Source organism: Gallinula chloropus (genome assembly GCF_964237585.1).
Source record: "Gallinula chloropus genome assembly, chromosome: 12".
NCBI classification, from domain to species: Eukaryota; Metazoa; Chordata; class Aves; order Gruiformes; family Rallidae; genus Gallinula; species Gallinula chloropus.
In genome coordinates, this window is record NC_140097.1 from 1,703,879 (window position 1) to 1,726,716 (window position 22,838).

Here is a 22,838-nt window from a genome sequence, read left to right on the forward strand (position 1 = left end):
GGCTGAACACAGAGAAACCACCCCAAAGCCAGCGGGGTGCAGACTCAGCCCCCCGATAAATCCGCAGCCTCCTGGGGAAAGGTGATGCAGGGTAACTGGGAGCCCACACACAAGGGCTGCGGGGAGGTGCCCGTCCCATGTGTGGGTGCCCATCCCACACCGGGACCACTGTGGAGCATCTGGGTGCTGGCTGTCGCAGAACAGCGCGATGAGGGCTCGCTGGCTGTACCTGCCACAGCAAACCTCAGCTCTCAGAGGGCTGTGGGCATCCTCCCCAAGCTCATCAGATAAAAGGCGCCTTTACCCAGATAAGGGAACGGCAGAACTCCAGCATGGAGCCTCTGCTATTGCCTGGGTCCGCTCCATGGCAGGAGGAACCCGAGGTCAGGAGGCATCAGTGAGGCGCAGAGGGGTTTACAGGGCGGATGGAGATGGGTCTCTGAGGGCTCGCTGCATCAGAAGGTGCACGTGGTTGCCAGGAGGAGCCCTGAGGGAAGTCGCAGCCTTGCAGAAGCCTGTAGCCATAAATGTAAGGTTTATAAACCCAAAAAACCCCTCCTTGCATGATCCCAGCTGCATCTCCAGCACAACGCAGCACTGTGTCTGTGGCACAGAGCTCTGAAAAAGCAGATGCTCAGGTTGTCCTGCTCAATACGGTGCTTTGCGGCAGAGCCCACGGCCCCGATCCGCTCACCCACCCCGGGGGGCTGCAGACCCAGCCCACCGCCACGGAGCAGAGGACTTGGGCACGGAGTGACACGGGCGCAGGATCACAGCTCCGGGCTGTGGGTGTCTCAGAGCAGAGGCTCTTCTGTACAGGCGCTCGACACATTGAGCAGTAACGGCCAGAAAGAGGTGGGAGTGATGGGAACGGCCAGAAAGAGGTGGGAGTGATGGGCTTGTCCCTTCCTGCGGTTCAGGGCAAAGCCGCCAGCCCCAGGACGGGGTACCAAACGTGATGGCTCGTTCTCTCTCTGCCCTGAAGACCCAGCACATTAACTTTTCCAAACAAAGGGTGAAAAAAATGCAGATGGTTTTTAATCTGCCCCGTCACTGACCCCCTGTCTGAGGCAGCAGCAATAACCAGAGCTTGCCGCAGCTGATTGCTAATGAAAAACGAGGTTTGGGGCCAACCTGCTCTGCATTTTAAGTTCAGACTCTGAGTGTATGTGAACAAATTCGTGCCCATGAATTGTCTGACTCCTGCGTGCTCTTTCAGATATTCGGTACATTCCTGCAGTGGGTGGTGAGCCACAGATCAGGGTCAGAGGTAATCCCCAATTATTTAGCCCTTTTACTGTTGTCGCGCTTGCCGAACAATTCTCCATATCAGGATTTACTCCTGACCTTAAGGGACGTTGCCAAGGATTTAGGAGTCCCCCTAAAAAGAGGATCCAAATGAAGTTGCTGCATTCTTGGGCATCGAGTTAGATTGCTGGAGAGTTAAATTACATTTTCCTGGGGATCAGTTTTCATAAGCTGGGGCTGATGCAATCATCAATGTGCCCTCTCGATTCTTCTTTGTGGAATTATTTCTACGTGGAGGGTTCCTTTACAACACAAGACTAAGGCAGGAGCAGAAATGTTTAAAAAGGCTTTGATTTTTCTTTCTAAAGGCATTTGTCTTGCAGCAGGGCTCCCGAGCACTGGTTTGGGAAGGGCTGAGAGTCACAGGACAGCGGCAGCTCGCGTCCAAGGGGGATTTGCAGTTATTTACAGAGGCAGTAAAAGGTGAAGGTTTGTGGGGGGGGCTGGTTTGAAGGCAGGCTGGGGGAGCGGATCCCTTACCCTGTGACTGTCCCCTTCCAACCACAGCACTTTGGGGTGAAACTCTCCAAAAAATCTCTGGCGCCGACGTCTGATCGGAGCCTATGTGGGCAGCGCTGGGAATTAACAGATGGGTTGTGGATTCGAGCTTACGATAAGGTTACTGAGGGTGGTTTTGTTTTAAAATGTCTCTTACTTAATATACCCGTGAAGGCCAGGCATGTGCCTGTGGTCTGTAATCAAATCGCTGACTCTCCCTCTCTCTCATTTCCAGCAATCTCGTTTCAGGTTACTGGCACCGGAGGTGAAAGAACAGCCCCAGCCCCGGCCCGGCCCGGCAGCCACGGCTGGACGCCGAGGTTACACCGCACGGGAGGTGATGTGGGTACCCCTCAGCATCCCACGGACGGCCTCGATAATTAATGCCCGTTAGGTTTTGCAGAAGGAAAAGTTTCTGTGGGAGCCAAACTAAGAGGCTGTCTTCGAGCTTGGGAAATGCGGTGGCTCCTCTTCCCGGGCAGCCAGATCTCCAGCCACAGCACCATGGACGTGGAAGCCCTTGGTGGGTGCTGTCAGCCACGCAGGATGGCATGTCCATCCAGCACCCACCTCCTGAGGGCTGCAGCGGCTTGGTCGGTGTAGGATGTATCAAGCTGGGAGCTCTCGGGATCAGCAGCTCCCAGGAGACCCACACGTCTCATTCCCAGCTGTGGTGTCCGAGGCACACGCACATAAGGAGATCCAGCACCCTGCATCCACAGGCAGGACCCCAGAAGGGGCACGGTGTGACCTGGCAGCTCTGAGGAAGAGTTTGTCACCCACCAGGGCTCTGCCTCATCCTTCGTGGCCCGCAGGTAGTTGTGAAAGCTTGAGTTTAGCGTGAAGTCTGGTGGTTTCAGCTCCGTGTGTGACTCACTATCTCGGCAGCACAGCTGGCCACGCTCGCTGCCGCGGTGAGAGGAGTCATCTGCACTGTGGAGTAAGTCGAGATTTAATACTGCGAGTAGGTGCCCTGAGTCCGCTGCATAATGACACGGGCTGAGGAAACCATGGGCTCTGCTTGGGTAAAACACTGGGAAAACCTCGGGAGAGCTGTTGTCTCTGTGGAGTCCTGGGCAAGCGGAGGGGGGTCCCTCCAGCACCGCCCTGGGTCACTCCCGGGCACCTGAGCGACTGGGTACGGTGCTGGCCCCGTGCAGCGAAACTTGCCTGAGGACTGCACAAATGAAAGCCGTTCCCTGCGCCGCGCAGAGACGTCTGCCAGCACCCAGTGCAGCAGTGGGAGGAACACGTAGGCGGAAACTACTTGGAAGTGGCAAAATTTGTGGACATTACAACTCCTAAGGAGAGACTTCAGCCTGCTTCAGGCCTCTGCTTAACATCCTGCCCTGCCTCGTGCCGCCAGCCAAACCCAGGCAGCCCAGGAGCTCACGCTGCTTAACCAGTTCCCCGCCGGCTGGTTGCACCATCTCGTGAGAAAGAACTCGGTGTGCACACCCATGCACACCCGTGCACACCCCTGCGGCTGTGCGCCCGGCTGCCGCCGCTCCCGCAGCGCCGGCTGACCCCGCTCCTGCGAGCAGAGCCCCGAGTCTCTGTGCGTGGCGCAAGAGTGATTTCAAAGGTGATGTCACTGCTGCTGTGTGGTCCCCGCAGAGCCGAGATGGGGTAGGGGGTGGCAATGGGGTGCCCACCCATTCTGGAGGCAGCAGGGAGCCATCCGCGGGCAGGACCGGGGATGCCGACCTGTCCTGCGCAGGAGCAGGAGCTGCTTCTCCTCCCAGGTACCGGGGTTGGCTGGGGGATGCTTTGCACAATGGTATCTGATCACATTCCTCCTTCTGCCTAACATCAAACAGTGAGTCAGCGATGAAGCCTCATCAGATGTCTCTCTGCTTCGGCTTTCATATCTGGGAAGCAGGAAGGATGGTGCTCTGCAAGTATGCAAAGCACAGTAAGCAGGGTGCCTTTGGATCTACGACTCAGAAAACACCACCTCTTTTAGCTCCAGCGTTATTTATTTTCACTGGCACCCACAGAGCCCAGGAGGAATCAGGCCCACCAGTTCTCTCTGGTGGATGTAGGTAACAACAGCCTCAGGGCCGAAAGCCATTATGTCAGAGTCAAATATTAACATAAAAAGTGCTCTAAACTTGCTCACTGGATTTGAAAAATACCCCATTCCCCTAAAAAATAACAACAACCACCCCAGAACAGGCAGAAGAAGAGATGGGGGTGCGTTCATCCTACAGTTTGTGTCAGGACATGGGTGAGAGGAACCTTCACCTCTGAACCTGGAGCCCATCGGACAAGTCTGGGTGATCCACGTGCTCCTGGGGTACGAGGTGCCCACCAGTTGGCTCAGGGGCCACGACTCAAACTGTCGATAGCGGCAGGGCACAGGCTGTTCATGGGGCTCGTGGCAGAGGTGATGGGCACGGCCTCTCGGTTCGGCTGGGTGACTCGAGGAGCTCTGTGGGGAATCCAGCCGGATTTCAGCATGGAGGTGGGGGAGAACAAGCCCCTATAGACTGTATATGTATCATGTAGGCTCTCTCAGCCCCGCCTGCACTCTGTAAGCTTCTGGGATGGAACAGGATCAAGCACCTGCTTGTGCAGGAGCAGGATGACTGATGGGAAGCATCCCAATTCACTGGGGGCTGGCTGTGCCAGGAGGGGAAGAGGGCTCGTTGGCACTCTTACCTTGACAGTCAGTAACGAACATCTGACCCTGCTGAATAAATGTGATGCAGAGAAAACGCAGGCGGTCGGGGAAGGGCAGGTGCACGGGCTCCTTCGGAACAGGCCAGACAAACCCTGCACTTGAGCCTGTTTCCTGGTCACGCAGGCTTTAGCAAACACTTGGATGTGAATATCATTCAGCTCCGGGGTAGTCTGGAGCAGCCGTGGGAGAATGTAACCAGTCATTTTCTAAAGCAGCAGCCAAACCTCTGACTTCCAGATCCACCTCCTCCCAAACTCCCGGTCTGATCCCACGCGCATCACGGACCAGATGTGGATGGGGCATCGCTGCTGCTGCTGTGAATTCAGCTGAAATAAGCACAAACAGAAATTAAACTGAATAGGGAATATTCGCCGTGGATTTGTGCCTAATCAAGGTTACACACAGTGGTTGTGCTGACTGCATCCCTCCAGCAGCCCTGGTGCCACGCTGCTGGCGGGCTGCTCGCCTAAACAGCACCTGGAGGGGAACGTGCCCCTGTTAACATGGAAAATACGTCCCACCAGGATGGAGAAGAAGGCAAAAGCACACCCAAGGCATCCCTACCAGCCGTACTGGTTGACAGGAATGCCTCTCATAGTGCCCTTCCCTCTGTATCAGAAGTGATCTGGCTGAGAAGTCCTGGAGCAAACCACAACTGAGGGTGTTGCTGTGTCTTCCCCAAATACTTTCTCTAATGAGGTTTTTAAATAGTTTTGCCCCGCCTACACTGGCAGCCGGAGCACTTTCATCTCCAGGTGAATGGGAACCGAGGTGGGACTCTGCTGTCTGCCGGGGAGGATCATTTCCATACTGCAGCCCAGGCTGGCAGGCAGTGATGGCAGGGACGCGCTCCTTCCCCTCCCAGAGATGCCTTGCTGATCGTGGTGCAAATATTAACCGCACGCACCGGCGTTTGAAGTGCAAAGAGCGCTCAGGCAGCGTGGGCTCGCAGGAGAGGAGCTGCGTTTCGGTTACACCTTCACGCTGATGAGAACTGCACATCAGCAGGCAGGCAGGCACCGAACAAATGAGGTTTACTAACAGGACTCGGTTTGTTGTAACCTGTGCCTACGGTGCTCTGAGTAACCACACACCTTTCGTTCTTAGGTGGCAAAGATCACATCTTATCCTAGAGGGTTTTTTTTTTGGTGGGGGTGGAAGTACTTTCCACACGCGGCTCGCTCCCCCCTCTCCTCCCCTGCAGTGGCAGCCAGCGCTGACGTGCAGCCTGGGAGGCGAGCACTCGCCCACCCTCTGCTCACGGATGAGGAGGAGTCCAAGACTTGCCTGGTACCTCTGCGGGCTCCTCTCCCGTGGGGATGCTGGAGTATGAGCAGTGCTGGGCTGGCATGGTGAGACTGAGCATGGGCTGGATGTCTGAGAGGTCAGACGGTGCTTTGAGGTTGGGGTTGGGTTTTCTTTTTTTCTTCCTATGGGAAAGAAAAAGAGAGTAATTTCATCACAGACTATTCACATGGGCTCTGTCCTGATAAGCTGGGGATATATAAACAGCCACGCAAGCTCGTGACAGTGGTCCCTTCTGGGTTTATAAACTGCACATCCGTGTAATGAAAATAAAGCCCCGGTCCTGAAGAGCTGTGAACATCTGCAGCTGCTGCCCAGATGTGGTTGCCCAGAGCCTCTGCAAAGGTTTCGGGGGAAAACCCCCCATCCGCCTCACACGTAACGCTGAAACACAGGACAGAGGTTTCGCTTTATAAACCTCGACCAAGGAGACATTAAGAGCCTTTGATCTCCAGATATAAAAATGATCTTTTGATTTAAGATTATGAAAATGAATAACCATCTGCTAAGAAGCAGCTACAGACCCACGTTTTATTGAGGCCATATGGTGTCCAGGGCTTCTACGTATGAATTCAATTAGCTGCTTGTGTCTGCGTCAGTAATTCTGTATCCACCCAGTCATGCTTTTGGAACAAATATTATAATATTCCCATGGATCCTCCAGACAGTGGGAGGTGTTTCCTTCACTGTGAAGGTTTTGGGAAGTGATGACTTTGTCTCATTTTCATGTTAACCTGCTCTGCATTTCTAGTCCCTCGCTGCTCCAGGCTTGGAGCTTTCCCTGGGATCTCTGAGCCAGCTGCAGCATGGAGTGAAGACATCCCTAGCTCCGGTTCACCGTCTGGGCTTTCCCTCCCACCCTCACAGGGAACCTCTCCACCCATCTCCCATACACCAGCACTGAGCTCGCAGTGCTTTTTGACAACACGACCCGTTTCTAACCTAAAACAGACCTATTCCAGTCTCTTTTCCACAGAGCTTACCAGGGGTTTACTCAGGGCTCGGCTCCGCTGAGAGCAAGGTGCTGGTTGCCATCACCTTGCAGTCGGGAAGGCTGTAACGAGCAGGGTGCAGACGGGTGGAAACAGCCCGTTGCCTGAGTGGCCATCAGCCCTGGCAGGCTGAGCTGCTGTGATCCTTCAGACCTAATAATCCAGGAATCCCTCTTTTTTTCCCCTCTTTTTCCTTATTTTTTCCTTCAGGGTGTGGGTTGGCACCGCAGGCTGCGCTCGGCAAGCTCTGTGCTCGCACTGATTTGCCTCTTTGCAGCGCTGGAAGTGGGAGAGGTCCCGTTACAGGAGCAGGATAAGCAGAAGTCCCGAGAGCAGCAGGTTGTAATTAGGGGCTGGAAGGGCCTGGCTCCAGGGCCGCACCTTCCCTGCATCCTGCTAGCACAGCTTGGGAGACACTCCTGAGCGGGAAGTATCCCTGGCAGGGGGATGGAGTTTGTTGTTTTCTCCTGCCTGCCTTTGGAGGGATGGGACTGTCGAGATAAATTGCTATTTATAGACATTTCTTACACGGTTTTCCTTTTCCCCTCCTCTTTCTGTGCACAGACCCTGCTGGGTTTAGCTCAGGCAGAGTGAGCTGCTGTGGAGCCCCGTGTGACATCAGACTGACACGGATCATCACACCAAGTCCCGCTCGGAGCGGGGCCGTCTCCGGATGCGCTCCGCAGACCCCTGGGTCCGGCTGTCAGCTGCTGCTCCCACTCCTTCCCCGGGAGCACAGCCAGCAGTTCCCGCTCTGTGGAAAACCACTGTTTCCCAGGGCTGACCAGGCTCCTTTCCAACCCCCCAGGCTCTGTGTGGCTGCCGCCCCAGATCTCGCCTGCAGCACGCACCACACAGCAGCCCCAGGACACACAGGGCTCCGCTCTGGCTGCTTCTCAGCCCCAGCACCCGTTCTAGTGCCTGACCATCCCTGGTCACGGGCTGGGCACATGATCTGGAAAGGGGCTCTGCCGCCCTGCCTCGTACCTGGGCTTTATTTGCTTCTGTTCTTTTTACTTTCTGAGCATTTTTTTAATGTCTTACAGTGTCTCCGCCACAGTGGGTGGAAGAGGCCAGCCAGCTGCAGCACCTTGACATCCTTCACATCCCTAAAACACATCTTACCATCCACCTGAGTGCTGGGCTGGGACCCCTCGGACCGTCCTCCTTCCTCTGTTCCCTGAGGATACATGAGCTGGGATGACACATTAAGGTCCATGGCCTACAGTGTCCTGTTGCCATGCAGCAACCACCCCGAGCTGCCTGGGTAACACCTCTTGTTCCAGGGGTTTCTCACTGATCCCCTATGTCTGACTCTGGGAATGGCTTTGTGTTACCAGTACATGGTCCCGTTCCTTTGATGTCATCGCTGGGAATTGCTGACATCATATTTATGCCAGTACAGAGTCTCTCTACGGTCCCTGCTGTTGCTGGTGGAAGGTTCATCTTCTCCCTGCCCTTCCTGGGGACCAGCCATGGCATGGAAGCTCTATCCCGGCGCACTGTGGCTGCTGCACCCAGGAATCCCGGAGGGACGGGCACCTTTCTGGGCTGGCTCTGCTTGTCGTTCTGTGTGGCTGTGATTAGAGACCTGCTACCAAATTAGAAGATTATAAGCGTAATAAAGCAAAGCAAAACTACTGATTTCCAAAGATTTCTCTTTTAAGAAAGAAAAGATAAGCCCTTTGCCAAATGGGTTTTACAGGGAACAGCCCTGAAGATGCAGCAGAGAGGAAAGAGCAGCAGGGCAGAGGGATGAGAAAATGGAGCGGGTTCTCATTAGGGTGCAAAGCATGCGATAATTACTTGAGGAAGCACGGGGATGGCAGGGCTCATTTCACTCTGGATCCCACAGCAACTGCTTGCGTGTGCAGCTGCTGTGGGCCTGGGATGTAATTGTACAGCTCTGCCTAACCCAAACAGCACTCGCTCCATCCTTCCCAGGAATTAGGGGAACCCAGGCCCGATCCAGCACACCACTGGCGTTTTCTGCCTCCCCCTGGGTGCTGAACTGTTGGGCAAAGTGCTTACTGCTCAAAACGAGGATTTTAGGCAGCTAGTTCAGCTCTGACACCCATCCACATGGAACAGCCAACTCCCTGCCACAGCCGTCACTCTGGCTTCTCCAGCCTCCATTGACAACCCTCCCAACATCCCCAGGATGCTGTTACCAGATGTTCTGGTTTTTCCATCCTCACGCTTTGTCTTAGTCAAGACCAAAGACACTCCAGTCTGCTGGCAAGTCCTTTGGGACTCCCTTACCACAGCCAGTGCCAGCCTGAGCAGGCGGCGGATTTCCGGGCTCCCAAAACTTGATGCAGAACCTTCCGCAAACACTCAACCCACCCACCCCTGCCCATCGCCATCACACGTCGCTAACGTCACCCCTTCCAGCCTGTTCGGAGGGAGGTTAAGACTTGGCTGTTTTGAAGCCAACGTTGTGACTAATATTTTTTGGGGGAAAGTACTTTATGTCAAAACAAGCCAACAGTGGAGCGGAGGCATGTGGTAGGGAGACGCGTGGAGGTAGGGAGGGGCTTTTCTCTGCCAAATTTCCCTTTTCCCTAAAGGGAGAACCCAAGTTGCTCTATTTCTTAATGTAGAAAGAGACAGAGAAGGAAAACTTCCTTCTTTACTTCTTTTAGATGCTCCCATTTCTAGAAAGCTGCTGAATCACACCCTTATGATACGCTGTCATGGAAATGGGCCCCCTCGGCTTTCACTCGTGGCCACCCCTCCCTTGCCTGTTGGCTTTCATCCCTGCCCAAGCCAGAGGAGCCCCTTAACGTTCCTCCCAACCCCTGCAATTGCCCTACAGTGAGCTCCTTTTCTTGCTGCTCCTTCCTGCAGTGAGAAGCGGCAGGTTTCAGCCTCTCCAGGTCGTCCCACAGCCAGAGCAAGCTGCACACAAAGGCACACGAGGAATCAGCGGGGTCCAGGCCCAGGGGCACCCGGGACACCCGGCCAACACTACAACAGGTTTACTCCTTGTGAGCTACAGAGACAACGAGCTGGAGCCGGGTATGTTGTATGGCAACATTTGGGTTCTGTGACTTTGCAAATCACAGAATCACCTGGTTGGAAGAGACCTTTAAGATCACTGAGTCCAACCATCCCTGTCCTGTGCTGACCCAGATCCCTGAGCACCTCATCTCCCCGTCTGTAAAACACACCCACGGGCAGGGACTCGGCCCCCTCCCTGGGCAGCCTGTGCCACAGCCCCACAACTCTGCCAGGGAAGAACTTTGCCCTCCCAGCTGAGCTGACCCTGCCCTGGGGCAGCTTGAACCCATTGCCCCTTGTCCCATCTCCTGTCCCCTGGCTGAAGAGACCATCACCCACCTCTCTGCACCCTCCTGGCAGGGCAGGGGAGGTGGGGAGAAGGTCTCCCCTCAGCCTCCTCTTCTCCAGACTGAACACCCCCAGCTCCCTCAGCTGCTCCTCAGAGGATTTGCCCTCCAGCCCCTTCCCCAGCCTGGTTGCCCTTCTCTGGACTCGCTCCAGGACCTCCATGTCCTTCTGATGGTGAGGAGCCCAGAACAACAAACCCAATTACTTTTACTCATTTGGAGCAGGTGAAGGGCCAGCCCTCACAACTACTTTGCTTCCAAAAGTTATTCAAGCCCTATGGAGCCACATATATTTGCTTATTAACTATGTGACTGTGCCGGCAGACCCGCCTCCTTCCTCTCTCTCAGCTGCGATGTGGTATGTAAAATGGCAGCGCCTTTTATAGCCCGGTGCCCACAGAGGCTCAGCTGCAGGAGCAATTTCCTATTCACATCAGAAAAAGCCGCCCAGTTCAGCAAAGACAGGGCTGGGGCTCCAGCCAGCAAGGTGTGGATGGGTGATTCACCCTCCCGTCAGCACCCCGGGGCCGGGCTCTAACCAGCACCCTCTGCCCACAGGTTATCTGCATCCGCCGGCTCCGGTGCTTCCCCAGGCCCAGGCAGCTCCAAGCACACCCAAATAAAGTCCCAAATCAATCATGTCTGGCCTCGCCCTCTTTCTCTGAAGAGGGTTAAGATCATTTCCCTGTCTCTTTTTTTCTCTTCCTCCCAGAGGAAATCTTCCTCAAAAGCAACTCCCTTTGAAAACCAGAAGATGGGACATCACCTGCCTGTCCCCTTCTCCAAATCTCTTCAGAGTAGATCAACAACCCTCCAGTCTCTCCTACACCCCACATGGGGCTCTTCTCTTCCCCCCCCAAACAGCATCCCCTTCCCCTTCCCAGCTCCTGCCCTCATTAACCCTTCCCCAGCTGCTGTAGCCGTTGTGCCCCGGGGAGCATTGGGAGCACCAAGTGAGCTCTGCAGCGCTGGCTGGGAATCCCTTTGGAGGCACCCAGGCCTGTCCCCACTGGTAACTCCACTGAGGCAGCAGGGAAGGAGGAACCACACACAGAAATAAACCATCCCATAATGCAAACAGCTGGCTGCTCCTCAAAAATTCATCGGAAATGCTGAAACACACTGGTTCTTGCTGGCCATCCCTTGGGAACACTGGTATTGTTCCCAGCCAGCAGCGAGGAGCTGTCAGGATGCCCGGAGCATGACAAGACAGGCTCAATGCCCCCAGTAACCCCAGTTTCACTGGAAGCTGCAAGTGCTGGGCTGGCCAGGCTGGGGCTGTGGCTTTGCCACCATCCTGACGCCAGCCCTCTCAGGGCTTACACAGAAAAAGACACTTCCCAAAGACAGATTTTGTCTAAAATAACTAAATTGATGTTATCACTGTGAGCTACCCAGAAGCAGGGCACAATACGGGTAACCTTCCCAGCTCAGTACAGGGGAAACACAAACCAGGCGCCCTCAGGAGCAGCCCCCCTGAGCAGGCATCGCTCCCTGAAATTATTTGTGGATGCATCTTGGCAGCACCAGGGTTAGGGAGGCTGGAGGTCAGGTTCCGATACGAGGAGCCGTGGCACGTTGTGACTAGATACTGGGCTGAAATTCACTCGCCGGAATTATGGAGGTGGGAGACCTTTATTTAGCCTGATCCTCCATCATGAAACCTCCTCCAGATTTCCAGCAGAACCCCTCTCAGTGCGCTGAGTAACAGGACCAGTTCAGCTGACTGCCGCGACCTCCTCCAAGCTGCTTCTCCGGGTGTATTTTGGGTACCAGACTATTCCCATCGGAACGTGACTCGCTCAGGAAGTTACTGGGAGATCCTTCAGTTTAATTCTCTTCTGGGTTTCTCAGATACAAATCAATCCCGGTTTCTGTTTGCACTGGGAACTCTGCAACCTCCTTTAACCATGATGGATTTCTGAAGCACGTCCATTGGGGATGCTCCTGCCTCTCCGCCGGCCGTGGCTGTCAGCGTACTCGTCACTTAGCAACCTCTGCGAGCACGAGTTTGTGCAGCACTGGGGTCACCACACCCACCACTCCATCACACAGCCAACTTTCCAGACAAGAATTAAAATGAATTAGAAATCTCCTTTTTTGGCATCTCATTCCCACTAGTCCAACATCACAGATTCCGGGTGGAAATTCCCTGGCAGGAGCTGCTATTCCCAGCCTGCGTCTTCTTGAGAAAGGGGGTGAAGAAAGTTTCAGGAGCTGAGCTGTGTTGGAGCTGCAGCCTCACCCAGGGCTCACTGAGACTCTTGCACTGTAACCCTGGCACGTGTTAGAGTTTGGGCAGTGGTGGGCACTGCTTGGAGATGTCTGCTGGTGCTCAACCAAAGCCAAAGGCGTTGGTTCTCCTGGTCTCCTGCGCACGGATGCTCTCAGGCTCCGAGGTGGGAGAAGCACACACAGATCTCATGCAGCTTTGCTTCTGCACCGTGTCCTCTGCTCAGTGCTGGAGCTGTAGTGATGGCACAGGGCTGGAGGGAGGCATCGAGACAGGAGCACATCACCCCTGGGACATCTACACTGCTGTGGGTGGGAAGAGCCCTCAAAGCCCCCCCCAGTGTCCCCCTGGCATGGGCAGGGATGCCCCAGCCCAGGGTGCCCCAAGCCCCATCCAACCTGGCCTTGAGCCCTGTCAGGGATCCTGGGACAGCCCCAGCTTCTCTGGGCACCCTGTGCCAGGGCCTCCACCCTCCCCAGGAAGGATTTCTGCCTCCCAGCCCCTCTCCATCCCTCTCCTGCAGCTGAAGACCGTTCCCCTGGGCCTGGCCCTCCCTGCCCTGGGCACCAGCCCCTCTCCATCTCTCCTGGAGCCCCTTGAGGGACAGGAAGGGGCTCGGAGCTCTCCTCAGAAGCAGCCTTCTCTTCCCTGGGCTGAGCCAGCCCAGCTCTCCCAGCCTGGCTCCAGAGCAGAGGGGCTCCAGCCCTCACATCATCTCCATGGCTCCTTGGGACTCGCTCCAACAGCTCCATGTCCTCCTTGTCCTGGGGACCCCTGAGCTGGAAGCAGCACTGCAGTGGGGGGTGGGGACTGTCCCAGAGCAAAGGGGCACAATCCCCCTTTCCCAGCCTTGCTGGTCCCACTGCTGGGGACGCAGCCCAAGACATGGGCGGCTTTTGGGGCTGCCAGCACACATTGATGGGTCAGGTTGAGCTTTATGTCCATCAACACCCCCCAAAGTCCTTCTCCTCAGGGCTGCTCCCCATCCATTCCCTGCCCAGGCTGTCGCTGTGTTTGTTCCTGGGATGGCACAAACCAATCCACCATCCTGTGCCACCACCATCCCATCCTGTTCTTTCCAATTGCAAGACACAGAAAACCCCCAGAGCCTGAAACCAGCCACGTACCAGGAGCAGCTGAGGAGGAGAAGAGTGACTCAGAGGTGGGGAGACTTGCAGGTTGGGGGAACCGCCAGCACCCACATCCCACAGGGGAAGTGAGATGGGGAAGCAGGGGGAGCTGGCACAGGAGGAGGTCAGCAGCGGGTCAGGTGGGAGTGTGGACCCATCCCTGAGCTTGTTTTGGGATGAAATTGAGAAATGGACACTCACCCTTGTGCCTCTCACGAGGGTAGATAGAGGAGTACGCCTGCCTCGATGCCCCCTCCCTGGGGCTCAGAAGAGAAGGGGGTTCTTTGCTTTTATTGCTGCTGCTATCACTCCACTGTCATTTTTTATCTCAATGGACAGTTTCTGTATCAAATTCTTCCAGCAAAGTGCTCTGGGACTTTACAGGATGAAAAACACTATGTAAGTTTAAAAGCCTATCTCTCAGCACCATGAAAATTACCTAAGGAATAATGTAAACCCCTCCAATTCTGGAAACTCAGCGTGGTGCAGGGTTTAATCTTTACCTGTCATCGGCCAAGTACATTCTTGGACTCCACCGAGATGTCTTAGCAACTGCCCTAAAGTGAGCACAATGCCACAGCTCTGCTGCTGGGCTGGTGATTGATTGATTTTCCCTGCCTGGATAAAGAGAAGGAAAGAAGTGAAGTGGTGAAATGAATAGAAGTGAAACCAGGAGCTATGCTGAAAACGCAGCTTCATTAGGAGAACTGTGCTACCCACCATTTATCACAAAAACCACCCTGATTCCTGCAGCCTGGCTGGCACTGCCTCGTCACCGAAATGTCAGGTTATGGCCCATGACACCCAGCAAACCGCGGCGGCACAGACCCCGCGCTGTTCCCTGCCTCCCTGCCCCAAGGCGAAGAGTTCGGGGCAGCAAAAACAAAATCATGGGACTGAAATGAGAAGAATTAAAAAAAAAAAAAAGATAAAATAGAAATCACAAGACTGGCGGTGGGGAGGGGGGTGGTGCAGGGAGGTACCCACAGCCGGAGCGCTGTGCGCGGCACGGCGCAACCAGCGCAAGCCCTCTCCGGCTGGGATTGCTCCCTTCACCCCGCTCCTCATGCCTGCCCCTGAAAAGAGGGCACAGAGGAGCCCCTGGGATGTGCTGAGCTTTCTCTTTCTTTTACAAGGGAACATCCTTTTTCTCCCTGTGGAACTTCCAAACCCTGTATGTTTTCAGGGATGAAAGCTCCTCTGTGTATCTGCAGCTCAAGAGGGACTTTGGCTTCCCACCTGCCAGCCTGAGACTGATGCAAGCAGGGAGAGCAAGCAAGCTGACTCCTATTTCCTGGGAGACGGTTCAGCCAGATTTAGGGAAAAACTGAGCAGTCTCCTGTGCCAGGACCCATGGCAGATGCTGGAGGAAAGGCAGGGATCTAGCTTGAGCACTTGAAGACTGTGCTACGGCTCGTTGCCAGACAGTGCAGCAGCACAGCCCATGATCGGCAGCAGACAGAGACACTGGGCTCAGCTCTCTGCGGGGACTCGTGGACATTTGGGCTCTGCACCCACGCACGTGAGCTGGGGTCCCCTCACTCCGGGCTGTGTGGGGAACACAGACCCCTGACCTCAGCCAGACAAGTGTTATTACTGCCTGGTGACTGCATAGGAACCTCAGGCCGCCTTCCTCCTGCCCCGTGGCCCTGCATGTCAGAGGAGAAGTTTGGTCAGATGTGTTGTGTGCTTCCCCACTGAGGCCAGAGCCAGGGAAAGCCCCAGAACGGGAAGGGATGGACAGGACCTCATGCCCCAGCATGCCTGGCAGGAGGCAGATGCTCTGTGGCCTCTCCTGTGTGGCTTGGCCCAAGCACACGTGCGCAGTGATGTGGCTTCCCACGCAGACATGCAGCAGGACGGGCACCACGCAGTGGGATTTCCACACTAGGAAAGAGGGTTGGTCGGCCTTCAGGAGAGAGGTGTGGTTTCCATCACCTCAAGCACGGGGTTTCATGGCATGATGAGCACGGCGCGAGTAAGAGCCCCCTCTCTGGGGATGCACATGGAGCCCAGCCATTGGGATCTACTCCATCCTCCTCCCTCCATGCCAGTCCCTCCTGTGCAAATCAGCCCTAGCATCCCTGACTGAAAGCTTCAGGCTAAGGCCACTAAATGTGTCCCTTGGCCTCATCACAGTGGAGTTTGCCACTGGTAAGTTCCACCCCTAACTCCGTGGAGCAGTTACTCATGCGACAACAGCACAAGAACCCCAAGTAGGCAGCGCGGGCGGCAGCCTGCACATCCCCTGAGCACTTCTGCATTCGGAGGTGTCGGAACTGTTAACTAATATTGGCAAATCAAACTTTGCAGTAACCCAGATCGTCTGACTCCGGGTCTTGTGCCTTGATCACAAGACGATCTTTCCCTCTGCAAGAGCACCGAGAGCGAGGGATGAAACATCACTTCTGTTGGGCAACGCCTCCCCCACGGACATGTTCCACTTAGACCTTGGTATACATGGAGGAGAGCCAAGAAACCAATGTAATAACAAGAGCGATTCCAGGGCAGCCTTGTGTGGGGCTCTTCTGTAAGCTCTGAGCAGAAGCTCTGAGCTGTCAAGGTTTTAGTCAGGTTTCCCCCCCCCCCATCTTGGTAATCCCTGATTTCTGCAGTGCAGATTTAGGACCAAGGTGAACCTTAGCCAGGCAAGCCTACACCGTGAGCAGTACTGCATTTGGCCATGTGAAGTCTTGTTTCTCAGGAGAGAAAAAAAAAAAGCAGAGATAACGCCCTGGAAACTAAACACGACTTTCTGTGTCCTTTCTTTTCCTCCTTCTGAGGCTAGCGAGGCCACCACGTTCTTGGAAGCAAAAAAAAACCCCAAACCAACATAACCACCACCAAAACAGTGCCCCCAATTGATTTATAGGGAAACTGGCTCCAGCCTGCAGTGAGGATTCGGTATCAGGCAGAGTTCTGCTCAACAGGAGACCTTCACAAGCTGAGAACCCCATGGATTCATCTGTTGGGGATATCCCCATCTCCCGATCCCGAGCCAGAGCTGAGCTGTGCTCCCCCTCTGCCACTGCCATCCTGCCTCACCCAGCCTGCACGGGGACCCAGCTCTGATCTGCACGGACCAGAGATGCTCAGGCTCTCCAGGTACCACAGGCAGACATGCTGCTGCTTCGGTTTTCACTTCTAAAGCGTCCCAACACAAATTAAGCATCTATAAAGGCAGAATTGGCAAAGAATCGGCAAAGCCACAGAACTCTGCTGCTCCTGAGGCTCTGGCCAGGTTGGGTTCTTGCTCTGCCTGCGGTTACGTGCTCTGGGGAGTCACTCCCCACCTTGCAGAAGCGCTTTCGTGAGGCGTTAATATTTCTCCAGCATCCTGGAGCTCACTCTGCTCTCCTTCTCATTAGTCAAGTGACTTTTCCTTTCTGTGATCAATAATGACCCTTTCCAGAACCGCCTAATTTGAAAAAAAAGGATGTTTTATTGATCCCATTTTAACTGACCCAAACGGAACTGTCTTCCCTTAGGAGACAGACGACGTGGCTTTTCATCACCCCACTGGCTCTCCCTTGGCTTGACCCGTTTCCTTTCTTTCCTTGCTTTATTTTTCCCTTTCCCCCCCCCTCTTGCCAATTGAATCAAATCCTGTAACTAACCTTTACGGGTTCCTCAGTCTTTATTTTGTTCCTATTAACCTTCTGTTTCTCTGGATAATTCTGCAGCCAAGAGTAGGTGTGACTCCCACGTTACAAGTCTAGCTGTGCTGTTGACTCATGTGCTGCGCTCGCAAAGCCAGCTCCTTTAATGGGAAGGCTTATGCAATGTAGCGAGGTCTCCCAGAGCATATGCTCTTACTCGAGTTGTGAGATTTCTGCTTGTTCTCTCTGCTAAATGAGACTGAAAACGCTGGTGGGCCGACCAGAAGGTGCACGCTATTTCATGAGCCCTTACTATGCCCTGAATATGCACACGAATCCCCGGGCCCCCGCACAGCCCAGCTGAAAGTACCTCAAGCAGATTCACACCCCCCTCCCCGACTCTCCAGACCCCCCCCCCCCACCATACAACAAAATTAATTAAAAAATCAAGTATCTGCAGAGATGCTTCTTGGCTGCAGCTCGTGGCGGTGCGGCGGGGGAGCTCTGAGCGGGCAGGCTGGCTGCAAGGTGCACCCCCCCACCCCAGCACTCCCCAAATCGCCCAGCCAGGAGCCCTGGCTTTTACACAGCCACTTTGTGGCGTGCAGAGATTACATAAAGTGAACTCAACAGACGGTCAGACTTGGCCTGTCATGTTGGGAGGGCTCTCACACAGATCTTTTTTTTTTTAGGAGGGAAACTAGCAAGACATGTGGTGAGAAACACCCTATAGCTTTTGACTAATGTCTTTGAGATCCAGCCATCTGTCACCATGAACTTCAAGTGAGAAGCAGCCACCATTTTGAAGGCAGGAGCTTAAAACAAGCAAGGGGATTTAGCCCTCGATTCCTTGGGCAGAAACCTGCTCTGATGCCAGCCTGAAAGGCCAACACATGAAGCCCAAACCTCTCTGGGGAAGACGGCATCTTCCCTGCAAGGCTGAGCTGAAGTTGAGCTAACAGCTACAGAACTCCCTGATGCTCCTGTGGGTGCGGGAGGGAGTGAGCCAGGGCAGATGCAGGGTGAGGGTAAAGGGGGGCACTGATCCCACCAGAGCAGGACCCTCAGCAGGCAGGAGACACCGGCATCCCTGGCAGGCAGCCGGGATGGAGCGAGCCAGAGCTGCGTGGGTCAGAGCAGCCTCTGCTATTTCCTGCGATGCTCGTTACCACCCAGCCCATAAACACGCAGAGAGTTCATGAAATACAAGAATAAAACCTCCTTAAAAGCCCCACTACAAAAGGAAAGAAGAGAGGAGAAAGAAAGGGAGAATAGGAGAAGAGAGGAGAAAGAAAGGGAGAATAGGAGAAGAGAGGAGAAAGAAAGGGAGAATAGGAGAAGAGAGGAGAAAGAAAGGGAGAAAGGAAAAGAAAAAGAAAAAAGAAAAAAGAGAAAAAAAAGAAAGAAAAAGAGAAAAAGAAAAAGAAGAGAAAGCAAAGCCAAGCCATGTCCTGCAACGAGCCGCCGCGCTGCCCGCCCGGCTTCTGAGCCCTGTTCCCCCTCCGTGCAGCGCGGCCGCCCTTCGCGGGAAGTTCTGCGGAAAGCCGGCTGAAACATTAACCTGGGGCTCTCTGCACTGCTCCCGGTGGCACCTTTCCCAAAAGGAGATTAAACCCAGCAGCTGCTGATATGGAAACCAACTGTTTGAACTGCAGTGCACTTACATATGGTAACAGCGCGAAGCCACCGGCTCCTGCAAACGTGATGCAGGAAATGACTAAACATTTAGTGCTTGTTATTTAGCAGTATTCCTGGAGACACGTAGGTGGTGTGGACAGCATGGTATGTGCATTAAAGTGCAATTTAGGTCAATGATTCTTTGAAAGGACCATTCTTTCTTTCTTTCTTCCCCCCCCCCCCCTTCTTTTTTTCCTTCCCTCCTTTTCCCTTCAGGGGATTCTCTAGTCACAAACTCCCTGTTCCAGCTAGCTTTTCCCATCGATTCAAAATCCAACAAAAAGGGGGAAAAGACCATTGAAATTACCCTGTTTCAGTCGAAATATGGCTGAGAACTTCGCATTTTATCTGGTTTTATTGCTCAGCGAAGGAATTGAACAGACCCTTTGGGGGAAGGCTGCGTGTATCAAAACAAATTGTGAGGTGCCCAAGCCTAACTTTTTAGCAGGTGAGCTGACAACCCAAAATGAAAGCCAGGCTCAGAATGAACAGCCAAATTCTGGGGCCACGACCCTCCTTTTCCACGGGCCCTGCAGTTCCTGTAAGCATCTCCGGGAACACAAGGCACTGCCTCCAGTGCAGCCCCGGCACCTGGGGGACCTTGTCAGGAAACACAGATACTCCCTGAAAGCTGCTAAGAAGCTATCAAAAGCCTGGGCTGCATGGATCTGTCACGCTGCAATCCTTAGATATGTGGCACTGTAGGGAAAACCAGCGCATCCACTGGTCCTGAGCAAGCAGAAGGCTCCTCGCCCTCCTGGGAGCATTGCATCTTTGGGTACCATAGCTCACCTGCAGTGGGAGCAGACCCCCAAAACCTCCAGGTCTGCACCCAACACTGAGGGATCCTGACAATCTGTTCAGTGGGAGTCAGAGGCACCCCAGAATGGAATTGGTGGCAAGTCTCCAGTGGGGCTGGGGGCAGGGAGCTGGCTTTACTAGGGGCACAGACGTGTTATGAAAGGAGAAAAGAAAAGGAATTGCTGATGGAAATGGTGCTTCCTGTCAAAGCAGCAGCAGTGATAAATTCAGAAGACCCTTTTCAAACAGGAGTGAGACTTCTCAGGACTCCTACTTTTTTCCACCCAAGGCCCACCTAAACAAAATCCCAAGAAAAGCTCGTTTATATCCATTTAATTATTTATTCAAGAGCACCACTTTTGAATCTCCCCCTTACCCTTGCTCAAGTACAGCCTGGAGCCCCTCACAGCATCTGTGATACCCTGGAGATCGCAAAGCATTTCAGGGGGGACTGCTACGAGAGTTGAATTTGAGTGAAATTTAATTAGAGAGGCACTAAATTAAATACAGCCAGCAACAGAGCGAGGAAGAGAACAGCTGTGACACTTGCCAAAGGCCACCCGTGTGTTTGGGTGCAAAAGCCAGCTTTGAGGGGGGCGAGCGTGCTGCTGGGATGCCCAGGTTATTCCAACGCCCTTCCAAGAGCTCTGTCTGTCCCACAGTTGCCAACTGGGCACAGGCAGGAGGGAGCTCAGCGGATCAGATCATCTTCTCCCCAGGACATCACCTCCAGCAGCCTCCTGCCCCGGGCACGAACCCGTCCCCTCCTGACCCAGCAGATCCCAACACCCGTTGAGTCATCCTGACATTTAACAGCGCAGACTGGCTGGCTACTGCTAACTAATTGTTGAACTAGGAGAAGGGTTTCAATAAAATTTAGGTCCAAATAATTTTTTGGGAGCTTCTCACTTGCTTTTGCAAGCCCTCCCTCCCCTTCAAGTGTTCCACACACGCACGCACCGTAAGGGAATAGCTGTGGGTGACTCGGAGATGCTATTAATGGTCGCCAGGCAGCCTTGTCCATCAGATAATGTTTTCTGAGAGGAATATTTCAGATCATTGGGAAATCTCAGATGGACTTGAGATGTGCCTCTGGAGGCTCACATCACCTGGGATACACTTGTCTCTGGCTAGGTGGGAAGGAACCTTCCAAGGCCACCTAGTCCCACCCCTGCAGTGAGCAGGGATATCATCCCTAGAGCAGGTTGCTCAGAGCCCCATCAAGCCTGACCCTGGATACCTCCAGCGATGGGACCTCCACCACCTCTCTGGGCAACCTGGGCCAGGGATCTACCAGGTACTCAGGACAGGTCAGACCCATGGTAAATGGATCGTGCATGAACCCCAGTTAATAAGAATTCCTCATGGCAATGGGCTGTGGAGATACATTGGGAACCTCATGGGAGAGTCAAGAGGTGCAAAAACCCACAGCAGAACACGGAAGGGCTCAGAACAGCCCCTTTGATTATGCAAAACACAACACAGAACTGTCTTTAGCTTTCCCACGTCTCTCCTTTTCTCCCCAGCCTTCCCTTGCTCCCAAGGTTTGGGTTGCTCTCGATTCACACTGCTCATCCAAGGTTGGGACCAGGCAGCTGCACCACCAACCTACCTCTCAATAGCCAGCTTTCACTTGGCCAATTTTCCAGCATTAACTGCCTTTCAAGGCCATTTGTTCTAAGGTATAAAGGCTTTCTTTCCCCCCCTCAGGGAACCAATACGGCAGCGTTTTCAGGACTGCTGCCAGGGAAAGAGTGTCCCTATTGCTCCTTCATTACCATGACAGCGACGGGGACCTTTGCTGCCTGTCTCAGTGTCTTGGCTGCAGTTCCAGAGACTGAACAATCTTTCCAAATGCAGGGAATTCCCTTTGGATAAAGGGAGAGGGATGGTCACAGGAAAGCTCAGACTGCTATCCCTCCAACGTGTTTCTCCATGCCCTTCCAGGCAGCACAGAGTCAGCCTGCACTGACTACTGACTCCAGACTCCAGCGGGCTTGGAGTCAGCCCAGGATACAAAAGTCAATTAAACCTCCAGCAGCACCAGTTTCACAAGTGCAGATGCAGGAATCACAGTGCACCGAAATCAAAATAGAGGAGATCTTCTCTGTCTTCCTCTTTACCCACTTAAGGGCCTCACACAGTGAAAAATGCATTACTGGGGAAAAAAAGAAGGCAAGAAGAGAGACACGCAAATACTGAGTATCATTAACGTACGAGTAGCTCATACAGATGCGCTTAGGAAGAGGAGCTCCTACATTACTACTCCTCTTAGGGAAGGGAGAGGCTGTTAGTGATCAGTACAGAGTTCCTCCTCCCTGCAGCTTCTCATCTCTGTCTGGATTAGAGGAGCCGGCGTGCTCTCTCATCTGCTGTCACCACCCTGAGCTCTCCTGAAGCGCTGCTCAGTCTCTTGCCTGTCAGTGCCATATACTTTTCACTCCAGACACTTCTTGGAGCATTTATTACTCAGAGAACTAATTACTTACTGCTCCCTCAGTCAGTCACAGATGCAAGACATCAGAAGGATCCGGCTTCTTTGGGACCCCGAAGCATGAAGACAGAGACATGCCCTTTTCCCAGGAAAACTTCAGGGAAAGCCACAGCTTTGCTGCTTCGTGTTCAGCTGTGAAGCCCTCTCCCATCCTCATTTTAAACAAAGGTGACTTTGCATCAGTGACAGCACTGCCCTTCTGCACCACATCAACTCACAGCTCTGTGTTTGGGATGGTGGGGTGGGGAGCTCAGGTGCTTCCCCATAACCTCGCCTGACCACACTACTAAGCACCACACAGCCGGTGTTTCCCAGACCCCTGGTCAGCATTTCATGCAGAGATCTCTCTGCTTTCATCTACCACACGTAACGTGGAGGGGATTGTTTACCCTGGAACATACTAAAGCCAAGCCGGCAACCGCCAGCGTTAGAAACTGGCAGCAAGGGCAGCAGCTGCTGTGATGCAAAAGCACACATTTGCTTGAAGACTCTGGCTAGAAAACCATCAGAGAAATCCAGACTGCTTCGTGCTCTGCACCCTCACCAGATGACTTCTGACAGAGCAGGGGCAGCTTCCCCGCAGGAGCCTGAGCACGGGCAGCGTGCCGGCTCCCTCCCAGCACACGGGCCACCAGCACTGGGATGCCTGGGACCACAGCACTGGGATGCCTGGGACCACAGCACTGGGACCACACGGCTTCTTCCTTTGCAAACTGCACACTCTGCCGTGCTGCTCTGAAGGGAAGTTCCCTGTACACAGACGTC